The following is a 19,597-nucleotide window of genomic DNA, read 5'->3' as shown; positions in this document are numbered from 1 at the left end:
ATTGAAGCTTACTTCCCTCTTTCTCCTCTATCAGGTTCAGTGTGATCAAATTTATATTGAGGTCTTTAATCCATTTGGACTTGAGTTTTGTGCATGGTGACATATATGGATCTATTTTCATTCTTCTACAGGTTGACATCCAAAATTTGTTGAAGATGCTTTCTTTTTTTCCATTGTATCTTTTTTGCTTTCTTGTCAAAAATCAGGTGTTCATAGGTGTGTGATTAATATGTTGGTCTTCAATTTGATTCTATTGGTCAACATCTCTGTTTTTATGCCAATACCAAGCTGTTTTCATTACTGTAGCTCTGTAATAAAGCATGAACTCTGGGATGGTAATGCCTCCAAGAGTTCCTTTATTGTACAGGATTGTTTTGGCTATCCTGTGTTTCTTGTTTTTCCATAAGAAGTCGAGTATCTTTCTTTCAAGGTCTCTGAAGAATTGTCTTGGGATTTGGATGGGAATTGCACTGAATCTATAGATTGCTTTTGGTAAGATTGGCATTTTTTTTTTACTATGTTGATCCTTTCTATCCAAGAGCATGGGAGATCTTTCCATTTTCTAAGTATCTTCCTCAATTTCGTTTTTCAAAGACATAAGGTTCTTGTCAAATAGGTCTTTCATGTCCTTTGTTAGTGTTACCCCTAAATATTTATGTGATTTGTGGCTATTGTGAGAGGTGATGTTTTTCTGATTTCCTTGTCAGCTTCTTTATCCTTTGTGTATAGGAGGGCTACTGATTTTTTTTCTTTTGTAGATCTTGCATACTGCCACTTTACTGAAGGTATTTATCAGCTGTAGAAGTTTTCTGATATTTTTGGGATCACTTATATACACTACCATATCATTTGCCATTAAAGAAAGTTTACTTCTTTTCCAAGTTGAATCCCCCTGCTCTCCTTATGTTGTCTTACTTATATTGCTAAAATTTCAAGAATTATGTTGAAGAGATATGGAGAGAGCAGAAAGCCTTGTTTTGTTCCTGATTTTAGAGTAATTGCTTTGAGTTTCTCTCCATTTAATTTGATGTGAGCTGTCAGCTTTCTTTTATTATATTTAGATATGTTGCTTTATTCCCTAATCTCTCCAGAACATTTATCATGAAGGGATGTTGATTTTTTTTCAAATGTGTTTTCTTCATGAAATAAAATGATCATATGATTTTTCTTTCAGTTTATTTTATGGTGGAGTACATTGATTGATTTTAGTATGTTGAATCACCCCTGCATTTGTAGGATGTAGCCTAATTGATCATAATGGATGATTTTTTTGATGTGTTCATGGATTCAGTTTGCCACAACATTATTGAGAATTTTTGCATCCATGTTCTTGAGATAGTCTGGTCTGTTATTCTCTTTCCTGATTCAGTCTTTGTGCAGTTTTGGTATCAGTGTAACTGTAACTTCTTAAAATGATTTTGGCAGTTAACCTTCTGTTTCTATTATGTGGAACACTTTGAGGAATATAGTTATTAGCTCTTCTTGAATGTTCTGGAAGAATTCAGCACTAAAACCATCTAGCCCTGAAATTTTCTTGGTTGGGAGGTTTTGATGGCAGCTTCTATCTCCTCACTGTCTATTTAAATTGCTCACCTGGTATTGATTTAATTTTGGTAGGTGGTATCTATCTAAAAACAAGTCCATTTCTTTTACATTTTCCAGTTTTGTGGAGTACAGATTTTTGTAGTAGGACCTAATGATTCTCTGAATTTCCTCAGTGTCCATTGTTATGTCTCCCTTTTCATTTCTGATTTTGTTAATTCGGAGGATCTCTCTCTGTCTTTTGATTAGTTTGGATAAGGGTTTGTCAAACTTATTGATTTTTTCAAAGAACAAGCTCTTTAATTCATTGATCTTTAGTTTTCTGTGTTTCTATTTTGTCGATTTCAGCCATCATCTTGATAATTTCCTGTCTTCTTCTTTGGGGTGAGTCTGCTTCTTTTTTTTCTAGAGTGTTCGGGCATGCTGTTAGGTCATTGATGTGAGCTTCTCCATTTACTTTATCTGGGCACTTTGTGCTATGAAGATTCCTCTTAGCACTGCTTTCATAGTGTCCCATAGGTTTGGATATGTTGTGCCTTCATTTTCATTGAATTCAAGGAAGATTTTAATTTCTTTCTTTATTTCTTCCTTGACCCAGGAGTGGTTCAGTAATTGACTGTTCAGTTTCCATGATTTTGTAGGCATTCTGGGAGTAGTATTGTTGTTGTATGCTAGCTTTTTTCAATTGTGATCATATAAGACACAGTGGATTACTCCAACTTTTTTGTATCTGTGGGTGTTTGCTTTGTTACCAAGAATATGATCAATTTTAGAGAAGGTTCCATGATGTTCTGAGAAGAAGGTAAGTTGGTTTTTGTCTGGGTGGAATGTTCTATAGATGTCTGTTAAGTCCTTTTGATGCATTGCATCTGTTAGTTTTCTTATTTCTATGTTAAGTTTCTGTCTGGTTGACCTGTCCATTGATGAGAGAGGTGTGTTGAAATCTCCTACTATTAGTGTGTGGGGTTTGATGTGTGATTCAAGTTTCAGTAATGTTTCTTTTACATATGTGGGTTCTCTTGAAATAGGGGCACAGATATTCAGGTCTGAGACTTTATCTTGGTGAATTGTTCCTGTTATGAGTATAAAATGTCCTTCTCCATCTCTTCTGATTGATTTTAGTTTGAAATCAATTTTGTTAGATATTAGAATAGCCACACTTGCTTGTTTTTTAGTTCTATTTGATTGGAAAACCATTTCCCAACCCTTTACTCTGAGGTAGTGTCTGTCTTTGAGGTTAGAGTGGGTTTATTGTAAACAGCAGAATGCTGGATCCTGTTTACATATCCATTCTCTTAGCCTATGTCTTTTTTTTTTTTTAAATAATTTTTTTTTATTAAGAAAAGAAGAAAAAAAAACATAAACAAAAAACAAGTTTCCACCTCCTCCCAGCCTCCCATTTCCCTCCCCCTCCTCCCACCCTTCTCCCCCTCCTCCCACCCTTCTACCCCTCCCCCCACTCCTCTCCCCCTCCCTCTCCAGTCCACAGAGCAGTCCAGGTTCCCTGCCCTGTGGTAAGTCCTAGGTCCTCCCCCCTCCGTCCATATCTAGGAAGGTGAACATCCAAACTGGCTAGGCTTCCACAAAGCCAGCACATTAAGTAGGATCAAAACCCCGTGCCATTGTCCTTGGCGTCTCATCAGCCCTCATTGTTCGCCATGTTCAGAGAGTCCGGTTTTATCCCATGCTTTTTCGGTCACAGTCCAGCTGGCCTTGGTGAGCTCCCCGTAGATCAGCTCCACTGTCTCAGTGGGTGGGTGCACGCCTCGTGGTCCCGACTTCTTTGCTCATGTTCTCCCTCCTTCTGCTCCTCATTGGGACCTTGGGAGCTCAGTCCAGTGCTCCAGTGTGGGTCTGTCTCTGTCTCCATCCATCACCAGATGAAGGTTCTATGATGATATGCAAGATATTCGTCAGTATTGCTCTCGGATAGGGTCATTTCAGGTTCCCAATCCTCAGCTACTCAAGGAACTAACTGGGAACCTCATGTTGGGCACTTGGGAGCCCCTCTAGGGTCAAATCTCTTGCTCACCCTAAAGTGGTTCCCTTAACTAAGAATTGTGGTTCCGTGCTCCCCTATCCACCTTTCCTTTATCCCAATTCTCCTGATTCCCCAAATCCCCCCTCCTTCCCTTCTACCTTTTCTCTCCCCATCTCCCCTTACCCCCATCCCACCCCACCCCCAAGATCCTAATTTTCTCCCCGGCAATTGGGTCTACTTCCCTTAGCCAAGAGGATAACTATATGTTTTTCCTTGGGTTCACCTTCTTACTTAGCTTCTTTAGGTTCACCTATTGTAGACTCCGTGGCGCTAATTTATGGCTAGAAACCAATTATGAGCGAGTACATCCCATGTTCATCTTTTTGGGTCTGGGACACCTCACTCAGGATAGTGTTTTCTATTTCCATCCATTTGCCTGCAAAATTCGAGAAGTCATTGTTTTTTACCGCAGCGTAGTACGCTCTTGGATTGGGAGGATCAACATAGTAAAAATGGCAATTCTACCAAAGGCTATTTATAGATTCAATGCAATCCCCATCAAGATCCCATCAAAATTCTTCACAGATCTGGAGAGGACAATAATCAACTTTATATGGAAAAACAAAAAACCCAGGATAGCCAAAACAATCCTATACAATAAAGGATCTTCTGGAGGCATTACCATCCCTGACTTCAAACTCTATTACAGAGCTACAGTAATGAAAACAGTGTGGTACTGGCATAAAAACAGAGAAGTCGACCAATGGAATCGTATAGAAGACCCGGATTTTATCCCACAAACCTATGAACACCTGATTTTCGATAAAGGAGCTAAAAGTATAAAAGGGAAGAAAGAAAGCATCTTCAACAAATGGTGCTGGCACAACTGGATGTCATCTTGTAGAAGAATGAAAATAGACCCTTATCTATCACCGTGCACAAAACTCAAGTCCAAATGGATTAAAGACCTCAATATCAGCCCGAACACACTGAACCTGATAGAAGAGAAAGTGGGAAGTACCCTACAGGAGCTGGGCACAGGAGATCGCTTCCTATGTATAACCCCAGAAGCACAGACATTAAGGGCAACATTGAATAATTGGGACCTACTTAAACTGAGAAGCTTCTGTAAAGCAAAGGACATAGTCAATAAGACACAAAGGCAACCTACTGATTGGGAGAAGATCTTCACCAACCCCACAACAGACAAAGGTCTGATCTCCAAAATATATAAGGAACTCAAGAAACTAGACTTTAAAATGCTAATTAACCCAATTAAAAAATGGGGCACTGAACTGAACAGAGAATTCTCAGCAGAGGAAGTTCAAATGGCCAAAAGACACTTAAAGTCGTGCTCAACTTCCTTAGCAATCAGGGAAATGCAAATCAAAACAACTTTGAGATATCATCTTACACCTGTCAGAATGGCTAAAGTCAAAAACACCAAGGATAACCTTTGCTGGAGAGGCTGTGGAGGAACGGGTACCCTCATCCATTGCTGGTGGGAATGCCATCTTGTGCAACCACTGTGGAAGTCAGTGTTTCGGTTTCTCAGGAAATTCGGGATCAACTTACCCCTGGACCCAGCAATACCACTCCTGGGAATATACCCAAGAGATGCTCTATCATATGACAAAAGCATTTGTTCAACTATGTTCATAGCTGTATTATTTGTAATAGCCAGAACCTGGAAACAACCTAGATGCCCTTCAATGGAAGAATGGATGAAGAAAGTATGGAATATATACACGCTAGAGCCTATGTCTTTTTATAGATGACATGAGACCATTGATATTAAGTGATATTAATGACCAGTGATTGTTAGCTCCGGTTATCGCTGTATGTTTGCAGTGTTTGTATGTTTCCCTTCTTTCAGTTACTCTGGTGGGGGTTATCAGATGCCTGTGTTATTGTGGGTGGTGTTAGCTTCCTAGGGTTGTGATTTTCCTTCTAGTACCTTCTGTAGGGATGGGTTTATAGATATGTATTGTTTAAATCTGTTTTTATTATTGAATATCTTGTTTTCTCCATCAATGGTGAATGAAATCTTTGCTGGGCACAGTAGTCTGGGCCTGCATCCCTGGTCTCTTAGAGTCTGTAGCACATCTATCCAAGACCTTATGGCTTTCGTCGTTTCCATTGCAAAGTCAGTTGTACTTCTAATAGGTTTTCCTTTATATGTTTCTTGACGTTTTTCTTCTGCAGCTCTTAATATTCTGTTTTGTTCTGTATGTTTTGTGTTTTGTTTATTATATGGCTGGGGGATTTTTTTGATCCAGTCTATTTGGTTGTCTGTATGCTTCTTGTACCTTCATAAGTATATCCTTCTTTTGGTTGGGAAAGCTTTCTTCTATTATTTTGTTGAATATATTTTCTGGGCCTGTGGGCTGGAATTCTTCTCCATTTTCTACTCCTACTATTCTCTGGTTTGGCCTTTTCATTGTGTCCCAGATTTCATGAAGGTTTTGTGTTAAGAATTTGTTGAATTTAATGTTTCTTTGACCACTGAGTCTATTTCCTCAATAGAATCTTCAGCACCTGTGATTCTTTCTGCTAACTCTCATATTTTGTTGGTTATACTTGTCTCTGTAGTTCTGGTTCATTTACCCTGATTTTCCATTTCCAGAGTTTCCTCGGTTCATGTTTTCTTTATTACCTCTATTTCAATCTTCAAATCTTGGAATGTTTCCTTTCATCTGTTTAATTGCCTTTTTTGGGGGTATCTTTGAGGAATTTATTAATTTCTTCTAGCTTTCTATCTTCTCTTCCATATCTTTAAGGGAGTTTTTCACTTCCTCTTTAAAAGTCTCCATCATTTTCATTAAGTAACATTTAAAGTTCTTTTCAACTGTATTTTTGGGTTAGGATGATCAAGTCTTCCTGTTGTGTGACTGCTGGTTTCTGGTGGTACCATGTTGCTTTTTAGGATGTTGGAGGAGTTCTTGCATTGGAGCCTCCCATCTCTGCCTTCAATTCGTATGTCTACAAGAACTGGTCTCCATGGAGCTCACAGGGAAGAATGCATTGTGGTGGAATAGATGGCTTTCCAGCAGGCAAGCTACCTGCTGGCTGCGGGGAATGCTGAATGTACCTGGGAAATGGGCCTGGTCTTTCTTTCACATGGATGTTTAAGAGAATTGAGTGCCCAGGGTTCGAGGGCCACTTTTATCTCACCTCTTATGTCCACCACGAATAAGTTTCCATGGAGTTCTCAGGGACAACACGTTGGGTGCGGGGTAGACGGTTATCTAGCAGACAAGCTCCCTGCTGGCTAGTAAGAATGCTGAAGGCACCTGCGGAGAGGGGGGCTCTGGCCTTTCTCCCACGTGGATATTTTAGGGAGTAGGGGATCCTGGGTCCCAGGGCCACTGTTGCCTCACCTTTTGAGTTCACCAAGAATTGGTCTCCACAGACCTCACAGGGAACGATGCATTGAGAGCAAATCTAGTAATTTTGAAATATACTGTTCACAGTCTGTGAAAGGTAAATTTACCATCCCAAGAGATGATTATAAAGACAGCGTCTATCTGCAAATGAGCAGCTTAAGAGTGGAGGGAACAGCCATTTTTTACTGTCTTAAATAAACAGTGAATCGACTTCAGTATGAACCCTGACACATACCTTCCTTCAGGAGTGCTCAGAACCAGCAGGGGGTGCAGACTGCACATGGAAAACAAGCACATTATAGAGACGGGTGCAGATATAATTGAGTCTCATTTCTGGTGGCTCTGTCTCAGGTGCTACTCTAATTTTCACTATATTCTTTGCACTTGTGGTCTGGACTGTCTACAAAAATAGAGCTTGCCTTTTTCTCAATTAGCGTACACACAGAGACACACATGCACAAAAACAAAACATATACAATCATGGTCTAAATGAACTAAATGTTATGCATCACCTCTGCCTCTGATTGTTGATATAACTCTTGAGGTGACTTGGATCAAATATTAGTGAAGGTTAGAAGTGTTGGTGAGGCTTATCTCTCATGAGTTTCAGGGCATTCTCTGATTAGAGCTGGTTTTATGATTCAGGGAGGTAGGAGCAGGCACACTGTGTGACCTGATCACTCTAAAGGGTCTCCAATATTCTTGAATTTTCAAATGTTTTGAACTGTGTACCTCATTAACAAACTTGATCCATTTTCTGATGCTTAATGTATAACTTTCATCATCATCACCTTCATCAATCCTACTATAGTTCATCTAGAACAAACTCTGACCTTTGTTCTCAATATTGACAGGAGATATATCAAATTCAGCTGAGACTTAGGCAATCACTCCTGTGGGAATTTGGGGAGAGTCTTTGGGAAATAGTCTGTCCCAGATCCTGACTCTTTCTTCTGCCTCTTTTCATAAAATCTTAGAAAATTTAAAAAAGACATAACAAACCTAGGAATTTATCTGCTAAGTCAAAATACTAATATTCTATAAACAAAAGACCTACCATGTTCTGTTACACCATCTTAGGTCACTTTGTGGATGCTCTCAGGTAGGTGTCCTGCTGAACAGTGAACTCTAGGATTCAGTGCCTAGGTCCCTGTGAGTCATGTCATCCCTCTTCATAATAATTACCTGCCTACAACTAAATCTTGCTTTGGAAAAGTCCAACCCTAGGTGTTATCTATCCTACAGCCCTCCACTAACACCAACTGTGAGAAAGGAGAAAATAATTTCTTGCTTTCCCTTCATTGCCTCATTATCAGTGGAAAGCACACATTTTTTCCTAAACAGTATTTGTGTAATAACAACTTCAATTCACAAAACATATTTTAACATCTACATACTTTCTTACATTATTCTGTGGACATTGTGGAAGACCATTCATTAGCTGTGCACATTCATTATTGAGTAACTTACTTACGGGTGAAAAGTTAGAAATATCTTCATTTACAGTAGAAAAAATGCTAGACATGTTTGAATCTCTGCTGTACTTGATGTGTTCTCCAGACAGTGTAGTTTCAGTCACACAGGTGACAAAGTGAAATTGTATTTATTGACTTATAGAACCATGAAGGGACTGAGAATAACAGGCAAGATCTTGATCCTTCCAGAAACTACTGAAAGCTGGTTACTTGCAGGCATTTTTTTAAAGCTTGTGTATACAACTGTCTCAGCTGCTGGATTCAGTTCTGTTCCCTATTAATGAAGAGGACTGTGATCTGTGAGTCTGCCTCTTGTTGTAAGGAGGAGAGGGTCATTTTTTATTGTCCTGGCTACCTGGCTAGCTTACAACCAAAATAACCATACAGAACCTGCATTAATTGAAATACTGCTTAAACATTACCTCTAATTTTTTATTGGCTAACTCTTACATATTAGTTTAAGACATCTCCATTAATTTGTGTATCAGCACATGGCAGTTGCTTACCAGAGATTCTGGCGTCCATCTCAGGCAAACGATCCATGGCTTATCCCTTCTTTCTCCCATCATTCAGTTCTGTTTCCCCCACCTACTTAAGTTCTGCCATATCATAAGGCCAGAGCAGTTTCTTTATTCATTTTGTTTTGTTGAAAATTAGACACAAACTATCAAAAGCTAATTTCTGTCCAATTATTTTGAATGCCTGAGTTCATCAAAAACTTCTTTTAACTGAGGAGCCAGATTAGCTTTTTCCCATGCACCCTCTCAATCTTCCTTTCTAATCCAGCCCCATTTCTATGTATAAGTAGACAATATCCAGAAACACATTTTACCATGGACTCTCAGTACTACCTTGGCCTGGGAGTCAGATAAGTAATTTTGATTGTCCTTCCCAACATCCTTCATGATCTCTCCAGTCTCATCCTGAATCTCATAGCATCCTGCTTATAGACGCCTCTTCTCTCATCATCTGAGGCATGTGCTTTTTGGTTCTGACCGAGTTCTTCACCATATTCACTAGGTTGTTTGAAGAGAGGCTACTTGTATTGAAGTTAGGACCAGATGTGATAATCAGAAATATGAAGAACATATTTTACTTCTCTTGTCAATAATTTAAATGGATTCAAATTGTAAATACATATGTGAAGTGCTTTAAACTTTGATTTCTTAGATTTTGTGTGAACATGTTCTACTGTCAGTCTGTCCTATACTTAAAATAGGAATCTAAAACTTGTAGTTAAATATGTGCCCTGGAGGAAAAAAAAAAGCCATTTTAGATGATGACATTTTCGTGTGTAGGACAGTCTATGGGAAAAGTGAGGATACACAAATAAATTCCACTTAAACCCAGAGGGACTCCAGTCAGAGGCCAGATTCTAGATCTCCCAACCCAATAACACTGTTGCAGTGGAAGTCCTAACCACCAGGTGGAGCTCACACTTCATCTAGAAAAAGGACTTTAAATAGCAAATGCAGAAAGAATAGAAAAGGAGTCCAACCTCCATCTGGGAATCCTCTATTGTGGTGTAATATTTTTTGATTTGTTTTATTTTGTTGTTGCTTCATTTTTCTCCTAAATGACTAGAAGCAAAACTGTCTTAGATTTCACTACTCTTGTTTCCTTAAATCTAAGTCACTTTTCTGGTAAGACCACAAACCACATGGCATTTGTCACCTCTTCACCTTTAGAAGAATAAATCAACCTATCATTAATTAGGAACAGACACTCCCTTCTAATGTAAGTGTAAAATGTGCTTACCTCAGATTCAGCTCTCAATCAATGTGAAAGCCCCACATCCTCAGTGTTATTGATTGATGGTAGGATAATGGACCCCACGACCCCAAAGTTCTGATGAGAGGCCACTCTCTCTTCTGAAGCTCTTATATATGTAGATTCTGAAATTTGATGCCATTTAACTTAATGCCACAAATATAATACTACCATGGCTACAGTTGTAACTCAAGTACCATACACATACAATGGCAACAATCATATTGGAAAACACAATTTTAGTTTCCTTCTTTAACCTACTCTTTAAAATTTTCATAAAGGAATAAATTATTTATTTATCTTTTTCAAATATTATTGTGTTTTATTCATCTAGAAATTTATCAACTCTATTTAGTTCTACCAAGGTTTGTAAACAATAAAATTATACCCATATAATTTTGTATAATTCTGTTGACGATTGTTTTAATTTTTCACTTTTAAATTTTTATTTTTGTATCTTTGAAACAGGGTTTCTCTGTGTGGCCTTGGCTATCCTGGAACTGACTCCATGTATCAGAGCTCTGACTCCCTATTGCTGGGATTAAGGTATATGTCACCACTGCCTACTAAATGTGTCCTTTGTCATTACAAACTTTACTAATGTGTGTAATCTGTTCACTTTGGTTATCTTTAACCTTTATCAATAATGTTTATCTTCGCAAAGACCCAGTATTTGTTTTTACTGATTCTCCAAACTGTCATATCCTGTATTATTATTCCATTATTGTCAGAATCGTTTTCATCATCTTTTCCCATGTACTCTTTTAGGGTGTGGCTTCTACCTAGTTTTTACAATCCATTTTGAGGTACATAATAACCTATTAAGTTGAGATATATCACAATTTTATATAATAAATAAGCAATATTGCATATTGTATTCTCATTTTATTTTATTGTTGTCATTAATTTATAATTTTCTGTGATTCCTTCTTGACATATCTGTCATTCAACAGTGCATTGTTTATCCTACACAAAATATTAACTTTCTGTGCATTTTTAAAATTTTTGATATATAGCTTTAATCCATTTTTGTCAAACAGAATATTGGATGTTATTTCAACTTTCCTTTATTTGTTGAGATTTGTACTATGTCCTTAAATGTGGTTGTTCCACTTAAGTTGCCACTATGTGATAAAATATCATAACTTAAGTAACTTTAGGTTAAAAGAACATTTTTTATGTTATTTTTTTTCAGTTAACAGTCCATCACTGAGAAAAGTAAGGGAAGGAACTAGAGGTGGAAAATGACTCAGAACCATAGAGGAATTCTGTTCTCTGGCTTGGTTGCATGACTTAGGAGCCTGCTTTAATGATTCCCAGGACCACCAACCCATCAATGTCACCACCTGATGAAATGGGCATACCTACACTAATCATCAACAGGAAAACTCTCAAAGAATTGCCCACCAGGTAGTATGGTTAGACTATTTTCTCAGTTGAGTTTTACTTTTTCAAAATGACTTTAGCCTACTTCAAGTTGAAATTAAAATGAGCCAACACACTGGACAACTTTCTTAAGTATTTTGACATAATTCTTAATAGACATCTTTAAGTTACATGTCATCTGCCAACCGTAACAACATTGGTAATAATCTATGCTTTTAGAACTAATAGTATGTCTTTTTTTAAAATTTGGTGCACATTGTGCTGCATAAATATTTATATTTTATTACTCTTTTGTTGAATACTTTCTTTAATGTGTAAGAAAAAAATCTCATCTCTTCTAACTGGCTTGGTTTAGCAATATTTATATCACATACTTGAATAAGTATGTTTGTTTTCTTCTTAACTTGGTTTGTTTTCTTCTTAATTCCTTCTACTTGGATTCCTTTTTCACAGCCTTATCCTAAGGTTGTGTGGCATGATAATGAGGTCTGTTTCTCAGAGGCAGCAACAAGAATGTTCCTGTAGTCTAATCCAATCTTTTGTATAAATCATTTTATCATGACCCTGAGACCATCAGTACTAACAGTTATTACTGGAAGCAGTAGATAATTCCTGTCACTTGTTGTTTTTGGTATTTTCTTGGAATTCAGGATTAAGATTTCTGTAATAATTTACTTATTCCCTGTGATTGTGAGTGTGTTGAGTCTCTTCAAACTAAATATTTTATTAATCTCTGAGAACCTTAATTAGTGATTGTAACTCTTTATTAAAACCACTTTACTGTTCTTTTTCATTTAATTTTGGCATATGCTTTTATTATATAGAAATATGTGGACTGAGTTTTGTGATCTTTAAAACATGGTGTACATTTTTTTTCAGATCTTCCTGGCTTAAGTGATTCTGTCAAATATTTAGGTATTATTCTGATAAACCTGCCTTTAAACTGAGTTGACCCCTCCTGTAACTTTCAATACCCTTTCCTTATTTTGTGGTTTTGATATTCGAGGTGTAGTATATCTTGGAGAGTTTTCTTCCTGTTCCAGTTTGGTGTCCTACCTGTAGTCCACTTTAGCCTAGACAGGCATCTTTTCCTATATGATTAGGACATTTTCTCTCTGTTTTATTGAAAATATTGTTTATGCTTTTGCCATCATACTTTTTGCCTTGTTTAACTCCATTAATCCAAAGAATACTTACATCTCTTCATGCTGTCCCAATGAATTCCCATACTCTTTTCATATCTACTTTAATATTTTCTAATGGGCCTTCACTGAGTGACTCAATAACTTGACATTATACTCCAGTCTTGATTCTCAGTTTATGACATGGTCCATTCTATTGTTGCGTCCTTCTACGGTGTTTTAATTATTAATGTTTTCATTTTCATAATTATTTTAGTTTTTCATTCAGCAATTCTTAACCTCATTTTAATCTGCTTATAACTTAGGTTTCTTCTTAATTTCATTCTAATCAGTCTTATTTTGTTGTTATTGATGAAGATGGTGAAAATGATATTCTAGTCTTGGTGTGTACATATCCTCTTTTTGTTGCTGGAGCATAGCTATAATAATAGCTTGGAAAAAGCTTTTCTGGAAAATCGCTCATGTGAATTTCATTGTTGATTATTATGAGATGAATACCTTTAGACTGGGAAGGGCTTGTAATCTTGGCTATATTACATTTCTTTAAGATGAAGCTTTTAAGAACAAAAGAGATTTCAGTGAAAATGGGTCTATCTACATTGTTTGAACCTTCAGAGCTTAATTTGATAATGATATGAATTCAGAAGTTCTATATTGGCTCTTTTTTATCCAGCTTTTCAGAGTATACATTTTCAAAGTAATTTCCATTGATGTCTTGAATTTCAGTAGAATCAGTTGTCATTACATCATTTGATTAGAGACTTATCTATTTCAAATGTTTAGGTCATTCTTTGTGTTAAATTTTGTTTATTCTTTCAGTGTAGGTGGGTTTAATGTTCAGAACAGGAATAAGACGTGAGCGGTTTGAGATATCGCTTTATTTTGAGGAACTGACATTCAAATCACTGTTTATATAAACAGACAATATCCAAGGACCAGAAGACCAATTGATTGTCCTCTTGTACCTTGACAACTTGTGGTTTCTTCATGTCTGATTGCCCTACTCTTTCGTGTGTCATGGTGAGTGACAGAAGGCACAGGGTCTTTGAGATGTTGAGGGGAGACAAGTCACCTTAATGAATGGGAAGTTTCAAATATCATTAGAAGCAAGAGGATTCTAGAGAAGTCAGGTAGGTTTTTTTTTTTCACTTAGAGGTAAGAACTTGGAGAAGCCAGAAAGGTATTGAGTGAGTAAAAGCAATGTCTACTTAGCAGTTCGGAAAAACAGGAGAATGAAAAAGCCTGCTGAAGATTTTGGGAAGACCAATGACGACATTATGGGGAAGGGAGGGGTCATAGAAAGACAGTGGCTTGTGACAAAGGAATGAGCTAGACTACCTGGTGATGCAGGGAAAGCAGATATCTAAGGGCCAGGTGAAACATTTTTTGTAAACAAAAATAAAATTTAGCTGTTGATGATACAAAAGTAAGTACTTGAGGATCTCCAGGGTAGGGCAATATGGCATGAAAAGAAATAGGCCTATTGTTATCTTAAGTATGTAACAAAAGAGTTGATGGAGCCTTTATGGGGAGCACGCCTGTATTGATTCATAGGGTGGCCAGCTCTAAAAGAGCAGAAGTTTAAAGATGATTCTTGATTTTTTTTTTAATTTTGATTAAAAAAAATAATCTCAGTATTTATATTCATTTAATGAAGATTTTTTTTGGAATAGACTCTGAACATTATGCATGTTATATTGTACTGTTCCTCTATGGACTCAGTCACATTTGATTAATTCAATTTAATGTATCCATTAATTATTCACTGAAACTTAGAAAATCTCCCTTAAAATTAACATATTTTAGTTTTTCAATGTGAAATTTCCTATGAATTCATTTAATAATTTCTGCCAAGACCACAGATGAGTTTACATGTACAAAGCATGATAGATTACATCCAGCTGGGCTGGGACTGAATGAGCATGGAATCAAACTGGACCCTCTGAATGTGCCTGACAATTGGGGCAGACTGAGAAGCCAATGATAATGGCACTGGATTTGTCTCTCCTTCATGTACTGACTTTTGGGGATTCTATTCTATTTGGAGGCATACTTTCCTAAGCCTGTATGAAGGGGAGAGGGCCTTGGACTTCTCATAGGGCTTGGTATCCTGCCCTCCCTTAGGACTGGAGAAGAAGAGGGGGAGGGGGAGATGGGGAGTGGGAGGGGGAAGGAAGTGGAAATTTTGATTGGTATTATTTATAAAGTAGTAAAAAAATCATCAGAAAAAAAGAATTAAACAAATTTTAATGCTTTCTATATAGAAAAGATACAAATTTCAGATAAAAATTTATAGTCTTTTGCAATGTTTTATTTTCTATTTCTGGTTTACATTCTAGATTAAGGCAATAATTATTTGTGTGGGTAGATGGTTGATAGGTAAATAATAGAACTTGTAAATTATATATAATTATTTGAAAGCCTACAGCATAAATTATTATAAGATATCAAAGTTTGTACTCTGTGACCACACATCACACATATAAATTATCAAAATTTTAATGTATAAAATTAAGTTAGAAAAACTTTGGGCTATAGTGAGAAATAAAAGCTTGGAAAACAAATTATATATATATATATATATATATATATATATATATATATATATATATCACAGTCTAACAGAAACTAAATGCAGAAAAGTACCTCTCAAACAACACTGCTGAGATTCAAATGCTTATGAAGATCCATGGTATTTGTTAGGCTTTTTCCTCATGACATCCAGCACAAAGCCTCAGTGGTATTCCTATTAGGACAGTGTTCAGGATTGGAAGAACCATAAGAGAGATGATGCCACACTAAATCAGCCAAATAACTTTAATAGATCCTTACTATTTCTGCTTTCACTTTGAAAAAGGAACAGGCCTGACCCATTTGTGTTTGTGTTTTTACATGACTGCAATTATGTTTATTATCATATTGGTGATTTTATTTTTTAATGTAGAAAAACTTCTGACCTCTGTTCTAAATATAGACATAAGCCTCTTACTTTAGACCCAGCTGATCCCAGGTTGTAGTTTTTGAGGAAACAGAGGAATGTGATTTCTGTTTATTTTCAAATACTTTTAATAACTATGAAAGAATCTGGTTAATCTGGGAATCTTTCTGCTAAATCAAAATATCCTGAGGATGAAGTTCTCACCATATTCTGTTCCACCACAACATGACACTCTATTGAGAGTCCCATGCTGAGCAAGTACCTATATGGCCCAGTATTCATTTCTTTGTGAGCCACGTTGTTCTTTTCCTGATAATTACTTGCCTGAAACTGAACCATGCTTCAGGAAATTATTTACCCAGGTAGCTCTCTATTCAAAAGGCCCCACATTAGCTATCTCTTTACAGTAAATGATAAAATAGTTACTTGTTTCTCTTCATAATCCCATGATCAATATAAAGCTGTCATTTTAATTGAACAATGGTTTGTGTGAGAACAGCTTTAGCACATAAAATGTTTAATTAAATTGTACATACTTCCATGCATGAATATTGTGAACAAGGAGGAAAACTATTCGGTTAACTTTTCCATCATTTATTAACTCCCTGATCAATATTAATAGTTAGAAGCTTCCTAATTTATAATATTAAAAGACTAGATAAATGGGAATATTTGCTGTACTTGATGTGCCCTGCAGACATCCGTGCTTCAGTCATATACAAGGTAAAGCCATGATGTATTTAATGATTTGTGGAGTCTCAGCGAATCCCAGTACAACAGACAGGACACTTAACCATAGTTTTCTTATTTTTAGATATTTGTATTAAAATATCTTCAGAAGAATGTACAAATTACATTTGTACAAATTACAGTTATTATAAACATACATGTAATTTCTGTGGTGATAATTGCTAGAATAAGAGCTGCTGACTGGCTTGCTCCTGGTTCATGTTGGGCAAGCTATTTTATACAAGCCAGATCCAGCTGCCTAGGGATAGTGCTCAAAGTCCATGATGTTCATGGTTGTGCTGGCCTTGTCACATCATAAAACAGCATTTCATGGCACTGCTCTCTACATTCTAGCTTTTAACATCTATCCATCTCATCTTCCGTGAAATAACTTCAACCTTGGAAGAGGTGTTATCAATATTTCATTTAGTGCTTAGCATTCCATAGTTGTCTGTATCTTGGACCTAAATGGAGTGTCTTCATCAAATCCCTACCACCTGGATGCAAGGATCAGTGTGGAAGGTATTGAGAAATATTATGAGAGTCTCTGGGGGAATGAAATCACCACAAAAATTGTGCTACTTTCCAGACTCAACAGGACTGACATACATTTGAACTCAAAGAGAATGTTACAGAATGATCAAGACTGGCACAGGAGCAAGCTATGTGAGGACCCAGTCCAAGGAAAATAATGTAACACAAGTTCTCACCCCTAATAAAGAAGCTGTTTCTATATGACAACAACTAAAGTAAACATTAACTCTTCCAATAGAAACTCTGTGGTACACACCACACCGAAGGGCAGGCCTCATACTAAGCAATAAATTGTCAACATAAAAAACTCAGTTTTTCTTCCAATGAATTAGTTACTATATTAACTTATAACTTGTGTACATGATGAGAATATGTCAATCTGAGAACCCAGCAGTGATGTGGGAAAATATGAAACAGTAAAATGGATGCTATGTAGGATTTGCTATCAACCTACTTACAAGTAAGATATACAAAGTAGAATTTAGCTAAGGAAAGACTGGCACTAATCTGACTCTAAGATTAGTACTATTATGCCCTGGACTGTCAGAAAAGTTTGTAGCATAACTGAAGTTGAGATTTGCTGGGCAACCACTTCTGTAAATGATTTTTCATGTGGACTGACTTCCAATGTGACTATTCCCACAACAAATATTATCATATTGATTTATAACCATCCTTTGGGCTCTTTCCTAAATTAAAGATTATGCCTCTATAGGGCATATCTGGGGGCCAAGGCAAATGATACCTATATTAACTTCATTTCAGTATAGTTCCAGGGGGTCAACATGAATGAATATTAGGAAAAAACATCATGGGTATAATTAAGATATTCTTGAAATATCTCTGCCATATACCAGTTTCCCCAGGTGGCTAGACTTACAGTTTTTGTCTATATTTATATTGATCAAAGTGTTACCTGGGACCTGAAAAACACTTGAGGATGGTACCATGTGTAGACTGTAGTCTATGTACACTGGTAAATCTTCCTCTCTGAAAGACAGATCTCTGCATCTCTTGTGTGCATTAGTCAGAATGAGTCGTGTACTACTATTAAAAAGTTTTTCTTCTTCCCGAGGTTCCAAAGGAGGAGCAGAAGGAGGGAGAACATGACCAAGGAAGTCAGGACCAGGAGGGCTGCACCCACCCACTGAGACAGTGGGGCTGATCTATTGAGAGCTCACCAGGGCCAGCTGGACTGGGACTGAATAAGCATGGGATGAAACCAGACTCTCTGAACATGGCGGACAATGAAGGCTGATGAGAAGCCAAGGACAATGGCACTAGGTTTCAAACCTACTGAATGAACTGGCTTAGTGGGAGCCTAGTCTTTTTGGATGTTCACCTTCCTGGACCTGGATGGAGGGGGGAGGACCTTGGACTTGCCACAGGGCAGGGAATCCGGACTGCTCTTCCGACTCTAGAGGGAGGGGGCATGGAGTGGGGGAGGGGAGAGGACTGGGGATAGAGGGAGAGGAGTGGGGGGAGAGCAAGAGGAGTGGGAGGAGGGGGAGGGAAATGGGAGGCGGGGAAGAGGCAGAAATTTTTTCAACAAAAAATATAAATAAAAAGAATTGTATTGCAGTTCTACAAAGTATCCTAAAAATTGATTTTATTTTTTTCACCTGCAATGCAATTGAACTGTATATATTTACAAGATATTTGTTTTCCATTCATCATTTCAGGAACATCTAGGCTGATTTATACCATAAACATTGTGAATACATTTCTAATTTCCAATTAAAAGTTTTGTTCTTTGAGAAGTCATCACACTCATTTCCATTGTATCTGCTTAAGTTTTCCACTTTATACATATTGGTGGAAGTTGCTGTCATTGATTTTCTAAAGATTATTCATTTTTACTTGGTTGAGAAGAAACATCAAATTTTAGTTAGTTTGACATTACTTGATGATATTGGATATTTTTAAATGTTTGCTAGAAAATAGGAAAAATATTTGTAATGTGTATGTTTGATGGATATTGGTGACTAGAATACATAATAAACCAAAGCATTAACCAATAAAAACAAATAAAAACTCAACATATCGAACAATTAACCACAGATTATTCTCTGATTAAGAAATATGAATGGCCAATATGTATAGTAAACAATGTTCAATAACTTTAGACATCAGAGAGCAAAACATGTGTCTTTAATTTATTTCATTCAAAGCAGAAAGTTTTTCATCAAGAAAGTAAATGTAAAATAATGGTGAAGTTACAAAGAAATTAACATTTACAATTTCTGATAGAAAGGTGCAATGGTACAGAAATTGTAGAACTCAATACAGAAGTTCTTAAAAGTTAGAAATAAAACAATGTATTCAATTATACTGCTACTAGTAAGCCTACTGAAGGGCTATGAAAGTTAACACATTGTATTCACACCTCACTAATTAATTACATAAATCCAAGGAGCGGGTACAGAAATTGGACAGCAAGGGCATTTTTTTTGTCTCCTTAACATGCTTTGTGTTTAAATGCAGGAAACAAGCCAGACATCCTATGGACTTGTTATGTTTTTCGCTGAGGTTTCCAAAGCAAAATGGATACAGAGATGTAGTTTATTTCTTTGGATATTAGTTACTTTCCTGAGAAAACAATAGAAAGAGTAGTGACACAATACATAGGTTCCAAAATCACATGAAGTTGGTATCTTTTGAAGAGAATACATTCAACAAGTGAAAAATTATAATTCAAACATTCTCTGCTCATG

Source organism: Microtus oregoni, unplaced genomic scaffold, assembly GCF_018167655.1.
Source record: "Microtus oregoni isolate MIOR12 unplaced genomic scaffold, Mior012 000056F_ref0000123, whole genome shotgun sequence".
Classification (NCBI taxonomy): Eukaryota; Metazoa; Chordata; class Mammalia; order Rodentia; family Cricetidae; genus Microtus; species Microtus oregoni.
The sequence above is the reverse complement of the archived record's forward strand: the minus strand, read 5'-3'. Positions refer to the sequence as shown.